Source organism: Piliocolobus tephrosceles, chromosome 14, assembly GCF_002776525.5.
Source record: "Piliocolobus tephrosceles isolate RC106 chromosome 14, ASM277652v3, whole genome shotgun sequence".
NCBI lineage: Eukaryota > Metazoa > Chordata > Mammalia > Primates > Cercopithecidae > Piliocolobus > Piliocolobus tephrosceles.
Window position 1 is genome coordinate 105,891,705 of NC_045447.1, and position 24,464 is coordinate 105,916,168.

At 40.8% G+C, this 24,464-nt stretch overlaps 1 protein-coding gene and 1 pseudogene across 1 annotated transcript in view; one reads left to right on the plus strand and one right to left on the minus strand.

Moving 5' to 3' along the window:
• Nucleotides 1-24,464, minus strand: part of LOC111527687 (epithelial-stromal interaction protein 1) — an 82,971-nt gene that overhangs the window by 45,671 nt on the left and 12,836 nt on the right. The gene's annotated exons all lie outside the window — the stretch shown is intronic.
• On the plus strand, nucleotides 28-24,248 carry LOC116418445 (annotated as a pseudogene).

Sequence of the window (24,464 nt, forward strand, 5' to 3'; positions counted from 1 at the left end):
AGGAGCTGCTTTTTGAATTCTCTGTGAATGTTGGAAGGAGGAACACCAGAGCTGCTGGCTGAAAATTATCCAAACGAGAGGAACACCCCCCAGCATGGACTTCCTGGTTCTCTTCCTGCTCTACTGGCTTTGGTGCTAGTTGGTTATGTTATGACCTGTTTTTTGCTAGAAAACCCATGATTTGAAATGCCTGGTCAGGGCAGGAGCATAGATATTTTCCTGTATAATTCCAGAATGTGTTCAGAAAGCCATGTAAAGATTGCTTCATTACCTTTTCCATACATGAAACCATACCTTCATTATCCTTCACCTGGTCTTGCAAGGAATGGTGAATACTGAATATACCTGGGAAATACTTGGCTACCATCAAAAGCTAGTTCTCCTGTATTACCTTCTTCTGCCCTATCTGCTTCTGATTGTAGACCCGTTTATTTCCACCCTAACTTGTGTAACTGATTCTGGCATTATAACAAAAGCAAATGAATTATTTCTTCAAGTTTATAAATTCAATGAAGTGATGTTTCTAAAGAGGTGAGGTGCTCTACTTATGATTTATGAACACCAGCTTGATCTAAGCACTGACTGCCGTGTGTGCACCGTTTTGATCATCATTGGGTTTGGGTGAACAACTACATCTGGGCTTGGAGCGCCAGTTATTAATACTTTCTCATCTACCTCTTGATGTTGATGGCCTCGGCTGCTGCCATGGCCATTGTGAGCAATGTGTTTCTGGTCAACTTGGTGGTATTGTTGGATTTGCACTAGACTTACACTGATGACCTTGGACACTTCCAGTTTATGGACTTGATTTTTCTTATTCAGTACCTGTTCCGGACCTTTCCAACAATTGTCTTCATGCTGGGGTTGTGGTTGGGGAGGATGTTGTAATGGTCCTGAGCTTCCTCCTGGGTGCTTTGCTCTATACCTGGTTGCCACCAACCAGACTGCTAATGAGTAGTACAGAGGGGACTGGGTCCCATGCCAGCATTGCCCCCTCACGGCCTGGCCCCCATCAGGAAAGCCCTAAATCTACCAGAACAGTCACTCCCATGGGCTCTGGAGCAATCTTTGAGAGATCTTTCTACCTGCCATTCCATACTATGAGAGAAACAAGAAAGAAGAATGGAAGGAGTGTTACTGCCTTTTAAATATAGTATGCATTTATTTATTTTTAAAAAACCCTTCAGCCTTCCTCCTTATCTTGACTACTGTTAACATGGATATCCTATGTGCTCTCCCCAACCACAAGCTGTGTTTCTTGATTTCTGTGTTTCTTGATTTCTTGGTCTCCGGTAGCTCTTTTTCACTCTACCTCAGCCACACTGCCAGGGCCGTACCCTTGTCATGGTTGTCATGAATAAATGTCCTCTCTCCAAACTATCTGATAAGTTCCATTCCTGAATACAACTTTGTCAGTCCATGTTCTTCTTTCAAGTACTATCAATATAACAACATTTCAGTCTTCTGGGATTTCCAAACCACTGATTCCCCACCTCTTTCTAACCATCAGTTCCCATCTATTTTAATTCTTGTGCAGCTTAGAGCCCATAGTCCAATTTTTAAATCTTTCCCTTACAAATTCCTTTCTCTCTTTTCTCCCTGCTTCCATCATATATGTCTGGAAAAATCTCAAACTTAGATCAAGCCAACCATCTGCCTTCTCTGAGTCTGCACCAGAATAAACAAACAAACAAACAAACAAACAAACAAATAAACCAATCAATCAAACTTGGGAAAAATAACATATCTGGTGTTTTGGGATGGGAGGTATGAAGAAGGATGCAGTGGTGATGTAGACTGGCTTCAAATGAAGTCCATTAACTCCAGCTTCATCCTACTGAATTCTACTACTCCTACTCCATTTCACTCATAAATTCTTTTTTTTTTTAATTTTTTTTTTTTTCTTGAGATGGAGTTTTGCTCCTGTTGCCCAGGCTGGAGTGTAATGGCATGATCTCGGCTCACTGCAACCTCCGCCTCCTGGGTTCAAGTGATTCTCCTGCCTTAGCCTCCCGAGTAGCTGGGATTACAGGCACCTGCCACCATACCTGGCTAATTTTTTGTATTTTTAGTAGAGACAGGGTTTCACCATTTGCTCAGGTTGGTCTCAAACTCCTGACCTCAAGTGATCCACCTGCCTCAGCCTCCCAAAGTGCTGAGATTACAAGCATGAGCCACCATGCCCAGCCTACTCATTAATTCTTCTCCTGTACCTTTTGTTTGTTCTCAGTTCTCAGCTGACAATCTTCTCATATTTCATTGAGAATAGAGAAATAAGTCTTTCATCTTGCCAACACAAAATCTTTAAGTCTTCCTATATCTATACCTATCTTCCTTTAACAAAAATGTAAAGAGTGCTTCCTCAATTATAATAGGGGAAGTACTCTCCTTTTAATCACTGACTAATCATTAAGCATTGGTTATGTATACTCAGGAACCTATTCATATATTCTTTCTCAAGTTTTTTTCTTCTGTCATTCCCTTGTGTCTAGTTTTCCCCTCCTCTTCTGGATCATTTCTATCAGCATACAAACATGACCCATTTAAGACAACTTTTGATTCCACAGCCTCATCCAGTTACTGCCTCATTTCATTGTTCTCACTTTCAAATTATTCAAGAGTTATTGCTAAATGTCAAATCTATTCCCATATCTCCATTTACTCATGAGTCCAATTCAATCAAGCTTCAGCCCCATCATCATACCCAAATCATTCCTGTCAAGATCACAGCCATCGTCACTGGTCCTCCTCTCATTTGACCTTTCAACACTGGTGGAGAATTGACTAATTTCTCCTTTCAGAAACATGTCTGTCCTGTTTTCCATGATACCACACTCTTGATTTGCCCAACCTCTCAGATGTCCTTTAGTATCTACCTGAACTCTACATGATAGAGCTCCTCTGTATTTGGTCCTGGGCCCTCTTCTCAAACCTGCAATTTCATCTTAAGTGACTTTATCCATTTTCATGGCTTTATATTTACATGCTAATAATTCCTAAATTTATGTTTCCCACACATCTGCTCAGTGAGACCAAATTCATGTGTACAACTGCCCATTTGATATCTCCAAGCCATCTCAAACTTAAACTCTTGATATTCTTCTAAATATATAAGCTTAAACTTAACTTAAACTCTTGATTTTTTCTTCCCAAACCTTGGTTTTCACCTAGTAACCCCCATCTCAGTACATGGCATAACTACACCTCCAATACTTCAAGTCAGAAACTTGGGAGTCATCCTTGATTCTTCCTTCTTCTTCATCCCCAATATCAATATGTCCTATTGAACTTACATACAATATGTAGGTATAGTCATATGTCAGAGATACTGTGAGTTTGCTTCCAGACCACTACAAAAAAGCAAATCAAATATTGCAATAAATTGAGTCACATAAATGTTTTTGTTACACTGTATTGTAGTCTGTTAGCTGTGCAATAGCATTAGGTCTGTAAAAATGTACACCTTAATTTAAAAATACTTTATTGCTAAAAAATACTAACATCTGAGCCTTGGGTGAGTTGTAACATTTTTGCTGGTAGAGGCTCTTGTTGATACCTGCTGACTAATTAGGGTGGTAGTTGCTAAAGGCCAGAGTTGCTGTGGCAATTTCTTAAAATAAGACATTGAAGTTTGCCACATCAATTGACTCTTTCTTTCATGAAAGATTTGTGTGTGGCATGCAATGCTGTTTGACAGCATTTTACCCATAACAGAACTTCATTCAAAATGGAAGTCAATCTCTTAAACCCTGCCACCACTTTATCAGCTAGGTTTATACAATATTCTAAATTTTAAGTCATTTAGTCAGTGTTCACAGCATCTTCATCAGGAGTAGTTCCCATCTCAAGAAATCCCTTTCTTTGCTCATCCATAAAAAGCAACTCCTCATCCATCGATGTTTGATCATAAGATTGCAACAATTCAGTCCCATCTTCAGGCTCCATTTCTAATTCTAGTTCTCTTGCTATTTCCACATCTGCAGTGACTTCCTCCACTGAAGTCTTGAGTCCATCAATGTCATCCATGAGAGCTGGGATCAACCTCTGCCATATTCCTGTTAATGATATTTTGACCTCCTCCCATGAATCACAAGTGTTCTTGATGGCATCTAGAATGGTAAATCCCTTCTAGAAGGTTTTCAATTTAGTTTGCCCAGATCCGTCAGAAGAATCACCATCTATAGCCTTAAAAAAATCAATTTCTTAAATGATAAGATGTGAACATCAAATTTCTTCCTTGATCCATAGGCTGCAGAATGGAGACTGCATTAGCAGGCATGAAAACATTAATCTCCTTGTATATCTTCCAGGCATCTCAAACTTAGCATTTCTGTCCTTGAACTTTTGATATTCTTCTTCCCAAACCTTGGTTCTTGGTTTTGATATTTGGTTTAGAAATACTGCCAAATATCCTAATAGGTATTAGAACCAAGGTCTGGGAAGAAAAGTATCAAAAGTTTAAGTTTAGATATGCTAACTTTAAAGGTCTGGAAAATATACAAGGAAATTAATGTTGTTTTCATGGGTGATTAGGTGCATTGTCAACGAGCAGCAATATTTTGAAAGGAATCTTTTCTTCTGAGCAGGTCTTATTAGCGGGCTTAAAATATTCAGTAAACCATGTTGTAAACAGAGGTGCTGTCATCTAGGCTCTGTTATTCCATTCATAGAGCATACACACAATTTAGCACACTTTTTTAAGGGCCCTAGGATTTTCAGAATGGCAAATGAGTATTGGCTTCAACTTAAAGTCACCATCTGCATTAGCCCCTAACAAAAGTTAGCCTGTCCTTTGAAGTAGGTATTGATGTCTCCTCTCTACCTATGAAAGTCCTACATGGCATTTTCTTCCAATAGAAGGCCATTTCATCTACATTAAAAATCTGTTGTTAGGCTGGATGCAGTGGCTCAACCCCTGTAATCTCAGCACTTTGGGAGGCTGAGGTGGGCGGATCACCTGAGGTCAGGAGTCCAAGACAAGCCTGGCCAATATGGTGAAACCCCTTCTCTACTAAAATACAAGAAATTAGCCAGACATGGTGGCGCGCGCGCGCCTGTAATCCCAGCAACTCGGGAGGCTGAGGCAGGAGAATCACTTGAACCTGGGAGGCGGAGGTTGCAGTGAGCCGAGATGGCACCACTGCACTCCAGCCTGGGAGACAGAGCAAGACTCGGTCCAAAAAAAAAAAAAATCTGTTGTTTAGCATACACATCTTCATCAGTGATCTTAACTAGATCTTCTGGATATCTTGCAGTTTCTACGTCAGCACATTCTACTTCACATTGCATGTTTATATTATATTATGGAGCAGGCTTTTCCTTAAACCTCATGAACCAACCTCTGCTAGTTTCTAACTTTTCTTCTGCAGCTTCCTCATCTCTCTCAGCTTTCATAGAATTAAAGAGTGTTAGGGCCTTGCCCTAGCTTAGGCTTTGACTTAAGAGAATGTTTTGGCTGGTCTGATGTTCTATCCAGACCACTTGAACTTTCTCCATATTAGCAATACAGCTACTTTGCCTACTTATCATTCACATGTTCACTGGAGTAGCATTTTTAATTTCCTTTGAGAACTTTTCCTTTGCATTCACAACTTGGCTAACAAGTGCAAGAGGTCTAGCTTTTGGCCTATCTTGGTTTTCAACATGCCTCCGCACTGAACTTAGTCATTTCTAGCTTTTGATTTAATTAGCATGATTACCAGGAGCACTTTCTGGGCCCCAGGGCCTTCTTAGTGAATCTTATGCATCAAGAAGAGGTTCTCAGGCTCTATCACTGGGGGTCAAGACTGAAGTTGGCTGCTCACTTTCCCTAAGTTTTTCCTCTGCTGTCCTTGTTGGAGTTACATTGTATTCAGCATCTCTTTCCAAACACTATCCTAGATCTCTTACGTGCATTGTATCAATTAATCTTCTTCTGAGTTAGCAGCTATTGTTACCCCCTACCCCAGGCTATATGTGAGGAAACAAGGCCCCAAGAGGTTAAATAATGTTCTATTAATGAGGAAAAATGTTGTAATTTAAACTCAGGCAGTCTAACCCCCAGATACCCTGCCCTCCCAAAAGGAAAACATGGATGGTACTAGGTTCCAGTGATAAGAAAACCAAGTGAAACTATTTTGTAAAAAAGGAACTAGTCAACTTTTATTTTTTACCAATTATTAATTGCATACAGAGAAAGACAAAAACTGGTCTGGCCAACCTACAGAACAGGAGAAAATTGTTGCAATCTATCCACCTGACAAAGGGCTAATAACCAGAATCTACAAAGAATTTAAACAAATTTACAAGAAAAAAACAATCCCATCAAAAAGTGGGCAAAACATACGAACAGACACTTCTCAAAAGAAGACATTATGCAACCAACAAACAATGATGCAGCCAACAAACAAACAATGAGCTTTTATGAATAAAAGCTCACTATCATTGGTTATTAGAGAAATGCAAATCAAAATCACAATGAGATACCATCTCATGCCAGTTAGAATGGCGATCATTAAAAAGTCAGGAAAAGGCCGGGCATGGTGGCTCAAGCCTGTAATCCCAGCACTTTGGGAGGCCGAGACGGGCGGATCACGAGGTCAGGAGATCGGGACCATCCTGGCTAACACGGTGAAACCCCATCTCTACTAAAAATACAAAAAACTAGCCGGGTGAGGTGGCGGGCACCTGTAATCCCAGCTACTTGGGAGGCTGAGGCAGGAGAATGGCGTGAACCCGGGAGGCGGAGCTTGCAGTGAGCTGAGATCCGGCCACTGCACTCCAGCCTGGGTGACAGAGCGAGACTCCGTCTCAAAAAAAAAAAAAAAAAAAAAGTCAGGAAAAAACAGTCACTGGAGAGGATGTGGAGAAATAGGAACACTTTTACACTGTTGGTGGGAATGTAAATTAGTTCAACTATTGTAGAAGACAGTGTGGCGATTCCTCAAGAAACAGAAATATCATTTGACCCAGCAATCCCATTACTGGGTATATACCCAAAGGATTATAAGTCATTCTACTGTAAAGACACATGCACACATATATTTATTGCAGCATTGTTCACAATAGCAAAGACTTGGAAGTGACCCAAATGCCCATCAATGTTGGGGTGGATAAAGAAAATGTGGCACATATATACCATGGAATACTATGCAGATATAAAAAAAGGATGAGTTCATGTCCTTTGCAGAGACATGAATGAAGCTGGAAACCATCATTCTCAGAAAACTAACACAGGAACAGAAAACCAAACACCGCATGTTCTCATTCATAAGTGGGAGCTGAACAATGAGAACACATGGACACAGGGAGGGGAATATCACACACCAGGGCCTGTAAGGGGGTGGCGGGCTAGGGGAGGAACAGCATTAGAAGAAATACCTAATGTAGATGATGAATTGATGGGTGCAGCAAACCACCATGGCACGTGTATACCCATGTAACAAACCCGCACATTCTTCACATGTATCTCAGAAATTAAAGTATAATAAAAAATAAAATAAAAAATAAAAAACTGGTCTGGCACTCACAGCTAGGCCTTGGTGTTCTCCTGTTGAAAGTAACCAATGTCACATAATGTCAACATCAGAAGAAGTCATTATGACTATAATAGCTCGTAACAAAAACAAGATCACTCTATAACATGTCTGAACACAGAAAAATACATGGACCTTGTACAAACTACAAGAGTGACCAAACATCCCAAAATTACGGCTAATATGAGTGACTGCTGCTTTTTTATCAATTACAGCATGAGTCTCACTCTGGTCTTCCTTCCTTCTAGATGGGATTGATTAAGATATCTCATCATAGACCTATCCTTGCTTCCTGATAACATTCAATACAGAGCAAAGTTCTGCTTCCTTAAACCTTCCCCTAAATCACCTATGTGTTAGTCCATTCTCACACTGCTAATAAAGACATACCTGAGACTGGGTAACTTATAAAGAAAAAGAAGTTTAATTGACTCACAGTTCCACATGGCTGGGGAGGCCTCACAATCATGGCGGAAAGTGAAGGAGGAGCAAAGACACATCTTACATGGCAGCAGGCAAGAGAGAGTGGGTGCAGGGGAACTGCCCTTTATAAAACCACCAGATCTCATAAGACGTATTCAGTATCACAAGAACAGCAATGGCAAAGATCCACTCCCATAATTCAATTACCTCCGACCAGGTCCCTCCCACAACACATGGGAATTATGGGAGCTACAATTCAAGATGAGATATGGGTGGGGACACAGCCAAACCACATCAACATGACACAGACCCAAATGCTATAAGTCCTTTCTGACATCTAAGATGGCCCATGGTTCGCCATGGTGTGGCTAAGGAGTCTGGAATTCATTTTATAGGCAGCAGGAATAGGAGATAATCAAATCTGTTTGACCAGTAGAGTGACATGAACAAAGCTATGTTTTAGAAAACTAAACTTGACAAAACATGTAAGACAATGAAGAGACTGGTTGCAAAGATAGTAACAAAGTCATTACAGTAGTTCAGGGAAGACAAGGAATCACAAAAGACACAGGCCATGATTCAAGTGGCATGTGGTAATACTGACATCAGGGCAGTGGCAGTAGGAATGAAAACGAAGTAACATACACTAGGATATCTGCAGGGAGAATTGATAGTGGGTAGAGATTTTGACATGGTTTTAACCATCAATGTAATTTTACATTCAATAGGAATTCCTCTGACCAGATTTTTCATAAGCTGCTCAGTCTTATTCTGAACAAAATAGATATGAGATTTTTGTGTCTATAAGTTCACTTTATTAGCATAAGATAGAAAGTTATGAATAGGATGACTTTCTATTCACCTTACCTGGATTATAAAATTCAAGGTTGGATTTAAGCCTACCATATGGATAAGGGATCAACTGAGCCCTTAAGTGTCTTTCAGAAGCTCCCATGAAGGGCATTAGAAGTTTTGTGAGCATATTGGAAAGCAAACTTGGTGCCTATGTGTGCATATTCAGCAGACCTGCCTGGATTCTCAGCTCTAGGAGACTAAAAAAGATGAAGATGTGCCCCATAGGAACTAATCACACTATTATTCACATGGAAGTAAAAAAGATGCACGGTTTCAATGGCAAAAATGAAGAAAACTTCCCAATATTATAATCGACAGGCTGAGCTCAAGGTGGTGCAAGGCAATTTAGAAACAGGAAGGCCCTATTTTGGAATGGGCTTGGTTCCAAGAGCTTTTCCAACTGAGATTTTTAGAACTGAGCCCTTTCTCCCCTAGAAATAATGCTGGAAATTGTACCTAGGAATCGAGTGCAGCCAGGAGAGGTCACAAAAGCCCATCTATCCTACAGTAAGTTTAATTACGGTACTAATCCATGTTGGGCCTGGGAAGAGGAGGTCATTCATATATGCTGATCACAGAGAAAGCAGACACATTTCCTCAGCTTTACTTTTGCCTATTCTAGCAAAATCTAGATCTTGGCAGGAAGAAATAGAAGTCAACTACTCCAGTCTTTCTCTCTGAGCTGTCTGTCCTACCCTCTCCAATAGTCCTCTCCACAGGTAGCCTGTGTTTCTACAGTGCTCACCACCCCTACACCCTACTCAGATATTCCTGACCTTCAAAGTACATATTATGCTTCTCAATTACCTATTTTCCCTAACCCCCCAAAATCTCAAGACCTAGATTTAGTTGCATCACTTACTGTCTCTGTGACTTTGGGAAATTTTAATTATCCAAGCCTCCACCTATAAAATGGAGACGATACATCCCTAATAGAGTTAATCTGAAAATTAAATGAAAAAAAGCCTATATGAAATGTGCCAAATATTGAGCCTGACATTCCACAGGTTCAAAATTACTTAGCAGGTGTTTTTCAAGCTTTTAAAATAATCTTTCTTCTTTAAAAGTAAACTAAAAAAACACAAGAAGCAAAGAACAAATTCATCCACAAACACAAGCAGTTGTAAGTTTGACATGTCCTTCTAGGTCCTGTGTGTATACAGAAACAATATCCAATTTTATAGGATTGAGATCTTATCCTATGTATCATGCTTGTTCATACCATGAATATTTACCAATTGAAAATCCCAAAGTTATATAAGTATTTTGATAACCAAAAATACACTACACGAACTCAATCTGTTAGAAAAAAGAATGTAGGTGGAGCTTCCAAGATGGCCGAATAGGAACAGCTCCAGTGTACAGCTCCCAGCGTGAGTGACGCAGAAGACAGGTGATTTCTGCATTTCCAACTGAAGTACCAGCTTCCTCTCACTGGGGCTTGTCGGACAGTGGGTGCAGGACAGTGGGTGCAGCCCACAGACCATGAGCCAAAGCAGGGCGAGGCATCAACTCACCCAGGAAGCACAAGGGGTCAGGGAATTCCCTTTCCCAGCCAAGGGAAGCCGTGACAGACAGCACCTGGAAAATCAGGTCACTCCCACCCTAATACTGCGCTTTTCCAATGGTCTTAGCAAACGGCACACCAGGAGACTCTATCCCACACCTGGCTCAGAGGGTCCCACGCCCATGGAGCCTTGCTCACTGCTAGCACAGCAATCTGAGATCGAACTGCAAGGCTGCAGCAAGGCTGGGGGAGGGGCACCCACCATTACTGAAGCTTCAGTAGGTAAACAAAGCAGCCCGGAATCTCGAACTAGGTGGAGCCCACCGCATCTCAAGGAGGCCTGCCTACCTCTGTAGACTCCACCTCTGGGGGCAGCACATAGCTGAACAAAAGGCAGCAGAAACTTCTGCAGACTTTAACGTCCCTGACAGCTTTTGAAGAGAGTAGTGGTTCTCCCAGCACAGAGTTTGAGATCTGAGAACGGACAGATTGCCTCCTCAAGTGGGTCCCTGACCCCCGAGTAGCCGAACTGGGAGGCATCTCCCAGTAGGGGCCAACTGACACCTTATACAGCCAGGTGCCCCTCTGAGATGATGCTTCCAGAGGAACGATCAGGCAGCAACATTTGTCGTTCTGCAATATTTGCAGTTCTGCAGCCTCTGCTGGTGATACCCAGGCAAACAGGGTCTGAAGTGGACCTCCAGCAAACTCTTAACAGACCTGCAGCTGAGAGTCCTGACTGTTAGAAGGAAAACTAACAAATGAAAGGACATCCACACCAAAATCCCAGCTGTACGTCACCATCATCAAAGACCAAAGGTAGATAAAACCACAAAGATGGGGAGAAACCAGAGCAGAAAAGCTGAAAATTCTAAAAATCAGAGCGCCTCTTCTCCTCCAAAGGAATGCAGCTCCTCACCAGCAACGGAACCAAGCTGGACGGAGAATGACTTTCATGAATTGAGAAAGGCTTCAGATCAGTAATAACAAACTTCTCTAAACTTCTCTGAGCTAAAGGAGGATGTTCGAACCCATTGCAAAGAAGCTAAAAACCTTGAGAAAAGAATGGACTAATGGCTAACTAGAATAAACAGTGTAGAGAAGACCTTAAATGACTCGATGGAGCTGAAAACCATGATACAAGAACTACATGACACATGCACAAGCTTCAGCTGCTGATTCGATCAACTGGAAGAAGGTGTATCAGTGATTGAAGATCAAATGAATGAAATGAAGTGAGAAGAGAAGTTTAGAGAAAAAAGAGTAAAAGTAAATGAACAAAGCCTCCAAGAAATATGGGACTATGTAAAAAGACCAAATCTACGTCTGACTGGGGTATGTGAAAGTGATGGGGAGAATGGAACTAAGTTGGAAAATGCTCTGCAGGATATTATCCAGGAGAACTTCCCCAACCTAGCAAGGCAGGCTAACATTCAAATTCAGGAAATACAGAGAAGGTCACAAAGATACCCCTCGAGAAGAGCAACCCAAGATACGTAATTGTCAGACTCACTAAAGTTAAAACGAAGCAAAAAATGTTAAGGGCAGCCAGAGGGAAAGGTCGAGTTACCTACAAAGGGAAGCCCATCAGACTAACAGCAGATTTCTCGGCAGAAACTCTACAAGCCAGAAGTCAGTGAGGTGCAATATTCAACATTCTTAAAGAAAAGAATTTTCAACCCAGAATTTCATATCCAGTCAAACTAAGCTTTATAAGTGAAGGAGAAATAAAATCCTTTACAGACAAGCAAATGCTGAGAGATTTTGTCACTACCAGGCCTGCCTTACAAGAGCTCCTGAAGGAAGCACTAAACATGGAAAGGAACAACCAGTACCAGCCACTGCAAAAACATGCCAAATTGTAAAGACCATCCATACTACAAAGAAATCACATCAACTAATGAGCAAAATAACCAGCTAACATTATAATAACAGGATCAAATTCACACATAACAATATTAACCTTAAATGTAAATGGGCTAAATGCTCCAATTAAAAGACACAGACTGGCAAACTGGATAAAGAGTCAAGACCCATCAGTGTGTGGTATTCAGGAGACCCATCTCACATGCAGAGACACACATAGGCTCAAGATAAAGGGATGGAGGAAGATCTACCAAGCAAATGGAAACCAAAAAAAAGCAGGGGTTGCAATCCTAGTCTTTGATAAAACAAACTTTAAACTAACAAAGATCCGAAGAGACAAAGAAGGCCGTTACATAATGGTAAAGGGATCAATTCAACAGGAAGAGCTAACTATCCTAAATATATATGCACCCAATACAGGAGCACCCAGATTCATAAAGCAAGTCCTTAGAGACCTACAAAGAGACTTAGACTCCCACACAATAACAATGGGAGACTTTAACACCCCACTGTCAACATTAGACAGATCAACGAGACAGAAAGTCAATAAGGATATCCAGGAAGTGAACTCAACTCTGCACCAAGCGGACCTAATAGACATCTACAGAATTCTCCACCCCAAATCAACAGAATATACATTCTTCTCAGCACCACATCGTACTTATTCCAAAATTGACCACATAGTTGGAAGTAAAGCACTCCTCAGCAAATGTAAAAGAACAGAAATTATAACAAACTGTCTCTCAGACCACAGTGCAGTCAAACTAGAACTCAGGACTAAGAAACTCAATCAAAACCGCTCAACTACATGGAAACTGAACAACCTGCTCCTGAATGACTACTGGGTATATAACAAAATGAAGGCAGAAATAAAGATGTTCTTTAAAACCAATGAGAACAAAGATACAACATACCAGACTCTCTGGGACACATTTAAAGCAGTGTGTAGAGGGAAATTTATAGCACTAAATGCCCACAAGAGAAAGCAGGAAAGATCTAAAATTGACACCCTAACATCACAATTAAAAGAACTAGAGAAGTAAGAGCAAACACATTCAAAAGCTAGCAGAAGGCAAGAAATAATGAAGATCAGAGCAGAACTGAAGGAGACAGAGACACAAAAAACCCTCCAAAAAATCCATGAATCCAGGAGCTGGTTTTTGAAAAGATCAACAAAATTGATAGACCGCTAGCCAGACTAATAAAGAAGAAAAGAGAGAAGAATCAAATAGATGCAATAAAAAAATGACAAAGGGGATATCACCACCAACCCCACAGAAATACAAGCTACCATCAGAGAATACTATAAACACCTCTACGCAAATAAACTAGAAAACCTAGAAGAAATGGATAATTTCCTGGACACTTACACTCTCCCAAGACTTAACCAGGAAGAAGTTGAATCCCTGAATAGACCAACAGCAGGCTCTGAAATTGAGGCAATAATTAATAGCCTACCAACCAAAAAAAGTCCAGGACCAGACGGATTCACAGCTGAATTCTACCAGAGGTACAAGCAGGAGTTAGTACCATTCCTTCCGAAACTATTCCAATCAATAGAAAAAGAGGGAATCCTCCCTAACTCATTTTATGAGGCCAACATCATCCTGATACCAAAGCCTGACAGAGATACAACAAAAAAGGAGAATTTTAGACCAATATCCCTGATGAACGTTGATGCAAAAATCCTCAATAAAATACTGGGAAACCGAATCCAGCAGCACGTCAAAAAGCTTATCCACCATGATCAAGTGGGCTTCATCCCTGGGATGCAAGGCTGGTTCAACATACGCAAAGCAATAAATGTAATCCAGCATATAAACAGAACCAAAGACAAAAATCACATGATTATCTCAATAGACGTAGAAAAGGCGTTTAACAAAATTCAGCAGCACTTCATGCTAAAAACTCTCAATAAATTACATATCGATGGGATGTATCTCAAAATAATAAGAGCTATTTATGACAAACCCACAACCAACATCATACTGAATGGGCAAAAACTGGAAGCATTCCCTTTGAAAATTGGCACAAGACAGGGATGCCCATGCCCGCTCTGACCACTCCTATTCAACATAGTGTTGGAAGTTCTGGCCAGGGCAAACAGGTAGGAGAAAGAAATAAAGGGTATTCTGGCCAGGGCAAACAGGTAGGAGAAAGAAATAAACAGGTAGGAAAAGAGAAAGTCAAATTGCCCTTGTTTGCAGATGATATGATTATGTATTTAGAAAACTCCATCATCTCAGCCCAAAATCTCCTTAAGCTGATAAGCAACTTCAGCAAAGTCTCAGGATACAAAATCAATATGCGAAAATCACAAGCATTCCTATACACCAATAACAGACAAACAGAGAGCCAAATCATGAATGAACTCCCATTCACAATTGCTTCAAAAAGAATAAAATACCTAGGAATCCAACTTACAAGGGATGTGAGGCCGGGCGCGGTGGCTCAAGCCTGTAATCCCAGCACTTTGGGAGGCCGAGACGGGCGGATCACGAGGTCAGGAGATCGAGACCATCCTGGCTAATATGGTGAAACCCTGTCTCTACTTAAAAATACAAAAAACTAGCCGGGCGACGAGGTGGGCGCCTGTAGTCCCAGCTACTCGGGAGGCTGAGGCAGGAGAATGGCGTGAACCCGGGAGGCGGAGCTTGTAGTGAGCTGAGATCCGGCCACTGCACTCCAGCCTGGGTGGCAGAGCAAGACTCCGTCTCAAAAAAAAAAAAAAAAAAAAACAAGGGATGTGAAGGACCTCTTCAGGGAGAACTACAAACTACTGTCAACAAAATAAAAGAGGACACAAACAAATGGAAGAACATTCCATGCTCATGGATAGGAAGAATCAATATCATGAAAATGGCCATACTGCCCAAGGTAATTTATAGATTCAATACCATCCCCAACAAGATATCAATGACTTTCTTCACAGAATTGGAAAAAACTACTTTAAAGTTCACATGGAACCAAAAAAGAGCCCGCATTGCCAAGACAATCCTAAGCCAAAAAAACAAAGCTGGAGGCATCATGCTACCTGACCTCAAACTATACTACAAGGGTACAGTAACCAAAACAGCATAGTGCTGGTACCAAAATAGAGATATAGACCAGTGGAACAGAAGAGAGCCCTCAGAAATAATACCACACATCTACAACCATCTGATCTTTGACAAACCTGACAAAAACAAGAAATGGGGAAAGGATTCCCTATTTAATAAATGGTGCTGGGAAAACTGGCTAGCCATAGGTAGAAAGCTGAAACTGGATCTCTTTCTTACACCTTATACCAATTTAATTCAAGATGGATTAAAGACTTAAATGTCAGACCCAAAACTATAAAAACCCTAGAAGAAAACCTAGGCAATACCACTCAGGACATAGGCATGGGCAAGGACTTCATGTCTAAAACACCGAAAGCAATAGCAACAAAAGCCAAAATTGAGAAATGGGATCTAATTAAACTAAAGAGCTTCTGTAGAGCAAAAGAAAACTACCATCAGAGTGAACAGGCAACCTAGAGAATGGGAGAAAATTTTTGCTATCTACTCATCTGACAAAGGGCTAATATCCAGAATCTACAAAGAACTTAATCAAATTTATAAGAAAAAAATGAAACAACCCCAACAAAAAGTAGGCAAAATATGTGAACAGATACTTCTCAAAAGAAGACATTTATGCAACCAAAGGCACATGAAAAAATGCTCATCATCACTTGCCATCAGAAAAACGCAAATCAAAACCACAATGAGATACCATCTCACAGCAGTTAGAATGGCAATCATTAAAAAATCAGGAAACAACAGGTGCTGGCGAGGATGTGGAGAAATAGGAACACTTTTACACAGTTAGTGGGACTGTAAACTAGTTCAACCATTGTGGAAGACAGTGTGGCGATTCCTCAAGGATCTAGAACTAGAAATACCATTTGACCCAGCCATCCCATTACTGGGTATATACCCAAAGGATTATAAATCAGGCTGCTATAAAGACACATGCACATGTATGTGTATTGCAGCACTATTCACAATAGCAAAGACTTGGAACTAACCCAAATGTCCATCAGTGATAGACTGGATTAAGAAAATGTGGCACATATACACCATGGAATACTATGCAGCCATAAAAAAGGATGAGTTCATGTCCTTTGTAGGGACATGGATGAAACCATCATTCTGAGCAAACTATCGCAAGGACAGAAAACCAAACACCGCATGTTCTCACTCATAGGTAGGAGTTGAACAATGAGAACACTTGGACACAGGGTGAGAAACACCACACACCAGTGCCTGTTGTGGGGTGGAGGTGGGGGGAGGGATAGCATTAGGAGATATACCTCATGTAAATGACAAGTTAATGGGTGCAGTACACCAACATGGCATATGTATACATATGTAACAAACCTGCACATTGTGCACATGTACCCTAGAACTTAAAGTATAATAATAACAATAAAGAAAAAAGAATGTAATCACATCTTTCTTGAGACAAAAGTTTCATAGAAGACAAAAATAGACACAGGCCTCTGGATAAAGGTATTGGCAGCGTTCTGATTAAAATACAGCATTCCCTTAACGCTCAATTTAAAATGAAACATAAAGCAACAGAGTATATTAAGCATAATGTTTCTAGGAAAATTATCAGATCTACATAAAATATTAGCAAGAAGGTATGTTTCTATTTAATTACTTAATGTATTCCTGTAATACGACCAAAAGAGATACAGCTACCTCAATGGCTAGCATCAAAACGTAAATATGAACACATCTGCATGCATCGCTCCCTTTTTATTTCATTCTGCCTCTCTGCTGCCAACTTAAAGAACAAGCCCTGACCTACACTGCTCAGAAGTGGTTTAACAATTCCATGTCCAACATGCATCTTTTTTTTTTTTATCAATTATAACCCCCCCCCCCAAAAAAGTACAAATTGGCTAATTCACTAGCTCTACTTTTTATCATACATTGTTACCTCAGGACATCTATAAAGCTTAGATATTGCAAAATAATTAACTTGGTCCACAATAAACACAGGCACTTTACTCAAAATGCACACATAGACCTATGGTTATAATCCAAGACATTCTTCTATATATGGGGATACTAGCAAAAAGCCCTTTCTTTCACCCTCTTCCACCATCCTAGTGACTAAGTACAGAACGACATCTAGCTCCAAGAGGCAGGTTAACAAAGGTCACTCCCAGAAGACAGGACTTCCTAAAAACTAACAAAAGGACATTTGAAAAGGAATTATTTTACTACCTCTACTGTTAACAAACTTTGAGCATTAGGACTTGTTTATCCTTTGATACACACCAATGTTAATTAAAATGCACATGTAGAACAATGGTTAGATAATCTGAACGAATCTAACTCACAGCCTCTCAGCATACTTGCTCCTCCCCGCACCTGCCACCATCCAATGAACAGTCAGCACACTCTCCAAAACACCAAGCTGAATGACACTGTTCCCAAATGCAACCACTCCTGAGAAATAACAACAACCAAAAATACCTAATGGATGTTACTTTTGTCTTCTACTTTTAACGTGTTGTGCCTTTTTAAACATCTCAAATGACAAGCTGTTTTAAATAGGACTTAAGTTTTCCACTGTAGAGACTAGATATGAAATAAGAACCCATTTGTCCAGTATGTACACAATACATAAAGTGTAGCAAAGTTAAATGACATGTACATATCATGCAGGGTGACGGATTAGCTGAAATTTTCTAGTATGTACTAGCAAAGCAAAACACCTTTTGCAACTTCTTCCCTCCCACCTCCCTCAACCCAACAAACAAGTATTGAGAGTAGTATATACTGTTCACAGAGGTGGTTTAACAATTCCACTTCTGAAGACAGTATTTCCCATTTGTTTTTAAAAGCTATTTACAAAAAGCATTATTCTAGTAGTCCTACTTTTAAACATACCACGCACTTCTAAGTATACAGAAAGACTAGATATTTCATATAAGAATTATCCAGTATGTACACGGCACTGTTGAATAAAATTGCACACACATAACAATGATTAGAATCTCAGGCATCTTCTAAATATGACCATCTGGGCCTTGAACCATTCCCTCCTTACTTCCTTCCCTCTGCCTTCAATGCAGTTGACAAGTAGAGGCCATGTATAATGCTTAGAGATGGTTGAACAAATTCATATCCAGAAGTGACTTCCAGAAGACAAGCTTTCCTATGAATCTCAGAACAAAGTATATGGAATGTACTGGTTTTACCAGGTACTTTCTCATGTACTGGTACCTCTTTAGATGTTGCAAAATTAGGACTCATTTGTCCATTATATACCCTATACACATAGCAAAACTAAATGCACTAAACATACAGAAAATGGTGCTGAAAATATCCAAATACAAACACTAGCATTTTACCTTTTGCAATTCCTTCCTTCCCACCTGCCCTAAAACACTGTACAAGTATGGATAGTAGTATACTGCTCAGAGATGATTTATCAATTCCACTTACAAAAGAAGATATTTCCTATCCATTGTAGCAAAAATATATTTAAAAAGCAATGTTTTACTACTTCTACATTTAACATTTAACTGGCACTTCTAAACATCTAGATAGCCTAAATAGTTTAGATAAGGGGTTAATGTGTCTACTACATATACAGTAGTCTTGAATAAACTGCACACATGTAAGGATAGTTATAGTTTGAAAATGCTTTCAAACTATAAACATTCTGAACTAGAACTCTTTCCTCCCCCATCAACTCAATAATGTTCAAATTTTCTGAAGACAGTATTTCCTAGGAATTGTAAAACAAAATTTATACAATATATTAGTCTACAAACTCTACTTTTGTCATACATAGGCAACCTCTTTAACATCTAGAAGGACTAGATGTTATAAATTAGGACTTGGTTGTACTTTATATCAGGGGTTCCGAACCCGTGGGCCAGATGGGTACTGGTCTGTGGCCTGTTAGGAACTGGGCCCACAGCAGCAGTGAGTGGGCAGTACCACCCAAGCGCCACCTCCTGTCAGAACAGCAGCGGTATTAGAATCTCATAGGAGCAAAAACCCTATTGTGAACTGCGCATGTGAAGGATCTGGGTTACATCTCCTTATGAGAATCCAACGAATGCCTGACGATCTGAGGTGGAACAGTTTCATCCCAAAACCATCCCCCTTGTCCCATTCATGGAAAAATTGCCTTCCACAAAGCGAGTTCACTAGGCCAAAAAGGTTGGGGACCACTGCTTTATATACACTGTAAACACAGATAAGTAAAACAACACTCACAGACATAAGGGACAATGGTTACTCTTGCCTCACTATGGGCACATGGGCACAGAGCTCTTTCCACCTCCACCTCCTCCCCTGAAACACAATGTTGTATTACTGAAGGGGTGGTTTGCAAAGCCAGTCCCCACTAAAAACATTTCATATGAATGTCAACAAAAAGATATATTCACAAAATGTGTTATTTTACTACCTGCACTTTTAACACATATCAGGCACTTCAGAACATCTAGAAGAAAACCCAGACACTTCCAAAAAAAAAAAGTAAAAAACAGTACTTAATATTACCAACCATGTATACAGTGGTGAGGAATAAAATACACACACAAAGCCATGGTTAAAATATGAAAATGTCTCCTAAATATGATCATTCTGGCACGGAGCCTTCTCCTCCTCCTTCTCAGGTCTTCCACCCCAAGTCCTCTTACCCACTGAACAAACGTGGACATGTCATCCCAATGTCACTTGCAGAGGTGGTCGCACAAATCCATTTCAAAAAGTCATTCCAGGAGACATTTTCTATGATTTTTTTAAGAAGTGAGCATTTGCAAGATGTGTGATTTATGACTCTTTTATCATAATTTAGCAAAACCTCTTTACATCTAGAAGGGCTAGATGTAGCAAGCGTTCTTTTAAAAGTTTGGGGAGGTCAGTTGAGAGCAGTTCTTCCTATTACATACACAGGTCTTCTATACAGGGCCAGTATATCTTTCCAAAGACCAGTGGGCCCTTCCACTTGCCCAAATGTGGCTTATTATCCTACCATTTCTCTTCTGATATGAAGGTATGGTAGAGGGGAGATCAACCCCGCCTGGTGGATTCTAGCAGTTTCATCCGTCAGGGCTCTGTTCACCTTCTGGACCACTAAGGCCTTGCTTAGTCCATTGTCATCAAGAATGAGGCAGGCCTCACCCAACCGGGACAGAGTGGTCACCCCAGGCCTCGGTCCTGCAGGGTTCTAGGCCCACAGAGGTGGCGGAGTCGGGTCCGTCTGCAGACCTGTCTTCCAGGCCTCACCCCAAAGCACTCTCCACGGTGTTCCCACAGCTGCCAGGCTTCCCACCCCACACACCAGTGCCACCCAAAGAGACTGCATCCTGAAGGCTTCATCTAGGCCAGGCAGGGTTAGGCCAGGAGGCCCAGCAGCCAGCTGGGTCTGGGCTGACCAGAGGCGGCTGCCTGATGGTCAAAGAGGTAGAGTGGAGAGAGGGGTCCTCCTCTGCATCAAGGCCTGGGCCCTGCTGGTGCACAGCCATGGCAAGGGCTTCAGATGCCTGCAGGGCAGAGGTTCGCTTGTCCTTGGACCCCAGCTTTCCTGGGAGGCCATGGGGAAGTGGCCATGCTCCGATTCTCACCAAGCTCTCTGCAGGAACTCCAGAGTGGCTTCATTTTTTTTTTTTTTTTTTTTTTTTTTTTTGGTGAGACAAGGTCTCGCTCTGTTGTTCAGGCTGGAGTGCAGTGGCATGATCATAGCTCACTGTAACCTCAAATTCCTGGCCTCAAGCGATCCTCCCACCTCAGCTTCCCAAGAAGATGGGACTACAGGCATGCACCACCACCCCCAGCAAATTTTTGTATTTTTTGTAGAGATGAGGTCTCCCTACGTTGCCCAAGCTGGTCTCAAACTCCTAACCTCAGGTAATCCACCCATGTTGGCCTTCCAAAGTGTTGGGATTATAGGCATGACCCACAGCACTCAGCCTCATAGCAGCTTATTACTTTGATTAAAAGAACAAAGCACTTTAGTAGTTTAAAACCATATGAATATATAATCTGTTACATTTAATGTGTAAACAAAAAATAAAATCCCAAGCGCCCCCAACAGACTGACTGGATCCCCGTGTAGCCAAGTGAATTCCAGAAAGAAAAACTAAAAGAGAAACTAAATTCCAAATTCTAAATGCTCCCTCCCTTTTGGAGTTTAGGCACAACTAACCAGTACATTAAAATAGACATCATAGACTGCCCTAACAGACTCTTTGTGGCAATAAGATACCAAATTCCAGCCTGACTCTGGTACAGCATCACATGACAGACAGCAGACTCTGAAGGAAATAAAAATACTTCACCCCAAAATATATTTCTTTGACATATTTTGAAATGGCCCTGTAAAGCTGTCTTTTGTGGGGTAAATTTGCATCTATAGAGACACTCTTACCCCTTCCAGGTCTTTCCCAGATCAAGGAGAGATAAGTGAGAATCTGATATTTTTAAGGGTTGAAAAGAGAGGCTTTGAGCCAGGCATGTGGCTCATGCCTGCAATCCCAGCACTTTGGGCGGCCGAGGCAAGTGGATCACAAGAGGTCAGGAGTTCAAGACCAGTCTGGCCAATATGGTGAAACCCCATCTCTACCAAAAATACAAAAAATTAGCTGGGCATTGTAGTGCATGCCTATAGCCCCAGCTACTTGGGAGGCTGAGGTGGGAGAAATCACCTAAACCCAGGAGGCAGAAGTTGCAGTGAGCTGAGATTGAGCCACTGCACTCCAGCCTGGGCAATAGAATGAGACTCCATCTCAAAAAAAAAGAAGAAGAGAGAGGCCTTTCTTTTTTGGTCATCAAGTGATTATTAGACATGAATTTTAAATTGTTAATGTTTAAAATGTAGCCAATTCTTACATCTCCAGAAAATTCTTAAAAGAACACTTTTTCCTAATACCCACATACAAAATGCATCTGTCCTGCTTCACTCACTTTCCTACCCTAGCTGGTTAAATAGGCTCAAAATTCAAACCTGTCTTAACACTCATCCAAAAAAACACAATTGGAAAGATGACTACACCCCACCACCACCAACAACAAATTACCAATTAAAATTTAAAATGCTGAGATTTATTTTACCCAATGTTTCAAAGAACCTAAATCATAAAATCCTATGATTGTTTTTTCAAAAGGGCTTATCAACTGTTACTTCACATCTTCTATCTAATAGAAAAGTCCACCCAAAGGTATCACACATGAATTTTTATAAGTAGTAAATAATTACAGAGACTAAAAATAACCTTGAAACTTACACCAAGGCTAACTGCCGATTTCTACCCTGTTTTCAGGCTCAAGAATCCTAAAACTAATTCTAAATTGTGAAATTGGAGTCTGTCCCCAGCCAGAGTAGCAGACTTAATGCACCATTAATCTGTTCTGCTCTCAGCCGCTCATTGAAACAGTCACAGTCATTCGATTTTTAGGGAAAAGACAGTACTGCAAAAGTACATTCCAGAGGTCTTTCCATAAAAACCATCCTGTGTGCTCCATCTGCATGTGCAATCTGCTTGTGTATTTTCAGCCAGCTTGCACGGGCAGATTAATGCGTACAATTAGAAAGCAACCTCACAGGCATTCGATAAACTGCCTTCATTATTACACTCAGGAGAGTCCCTTTGGATGTCAATAAAAGCCTAGTTTTCTGCCTGTTAGCTAAATAATTGACAACACTAAAAATAATCAGAAGCAAATGAACGAAGTCAAGAACAAGGTGTTAAGAAAGAGCACATTAAGATTCTCATGGTGGTGCCCCAGGTTGCTATCATGAGCTTTTTCTCAGCAACTTGGATTTACAATCCGCTCAAGTCCATGGTTGCCCTGTCTACAGAAAACAATACCATTCCTGGTCTGCTGTGCGAATCACACATTGCAGCATGGTGAAGCTAGCAAAGTACTGACTGGTTTGAAAGAATTTCTTATGTACGTTTCTATTTTGTGTTCCTTCGTTTGACAGTTTCAGGAGAAACTAATTTGGGAGGTGGGGGTAGGCAGTCTGGTTGGTCTGGCAAAACCTTTGTGATGTTAAAAATCCAAAAAGCTGGCTGGACGCAGTGGCTCACACTTGTAATCCCAGCTCTTTGGGAGGCCAAGGCAAGTGGGTCACTGCAAGTGAGGAGTTTGAGACTACCCTGGCCAACGTGAAACCCTGTCTCTACTAAAAATACAAAAATTCACCAGGTGTGGTGGCATGTGCCTGTAATCCCAGCTACTTTGGAGGCTAAAGCAGGAGAATCGCTTGAATCCGGGAGGCGGAGTTTGCAGTGAGCCGAGATTGAGCCATTGCACTCCAGCCTGAGCAACAGAGCAAGACTCTGTCTCAAAAAAAAAAAAAAAAAAAATCCAAAGAACTTTCCTAGACTTTCTTTTCCACCATAAACTGATTCTAAGAAGGTATGACAAAGACTTGTCATATAGAGGATCCATCTTTTCTAAATCTCTTTTATATTTCTAACTATACAATTGCTGCTTATTTCATGAGCTATTGGTCTTTTAATTTCAAAAGTAATTCAAAACACAATACTCTTTCAAAGAAGAACCTCACGCATATACCTCTTCTCGTGTTTCTCAATAGGCTTTAAAAATCAATTTGAGATCCTTCTCGTTTTTAGCCAACCTCTCTTTTCCCTGGTTAACTGGGACTTTTACAACAAGCAGAAGAAAGAGCAAGAGTGAAATGTGCGTGTAATTGAATTCAGCTCCACTGATAGTAGGCCGGGTGGCTGAGGGCAAACTTTTTTTTTTTTCTTTACAGAAAAAGGGTAATTGATCTTCTGTATTTAGTCATTTTACTAAGACTCAAGAAGCTAGAACTATAAAAGAAAGGAGGTTGGACGCACAACTTCTAAAGTCTTTTAAAACTTCAAGAATCTCTTATCCTTTACTTTGCCATATTTAGAACCCTCCAGAGAACGAACCCATTCAACTATCCAGTCCTGTGCCCAAGGCCCCTCACTGCTAAGTAGATCTTCCCTCTTCTGATGTAAAACTAGTATGCCATAGGACAATGACATTTGTTCTCATTTGTGACTCTAGGCTACCAAAGCTGACAGGTGAAGCCAACTGAACTTCTGGGTCGGGTGGGGACTTGGAGAAATTTTCTGTCTTACAAGAGGATTATAAAATGCACCAATCAGCACTCTGTAGCTAGGACTGTAAAACACACCAATCAGCGCTCTGTGGCTAGCTAGAGGTTTGTAAAATGCTCCAATCAGTGCTCTGTAAAAACACACCAATCAGTGCTCTGTGGCTAGCTAGAGGTTTGTAAAATGC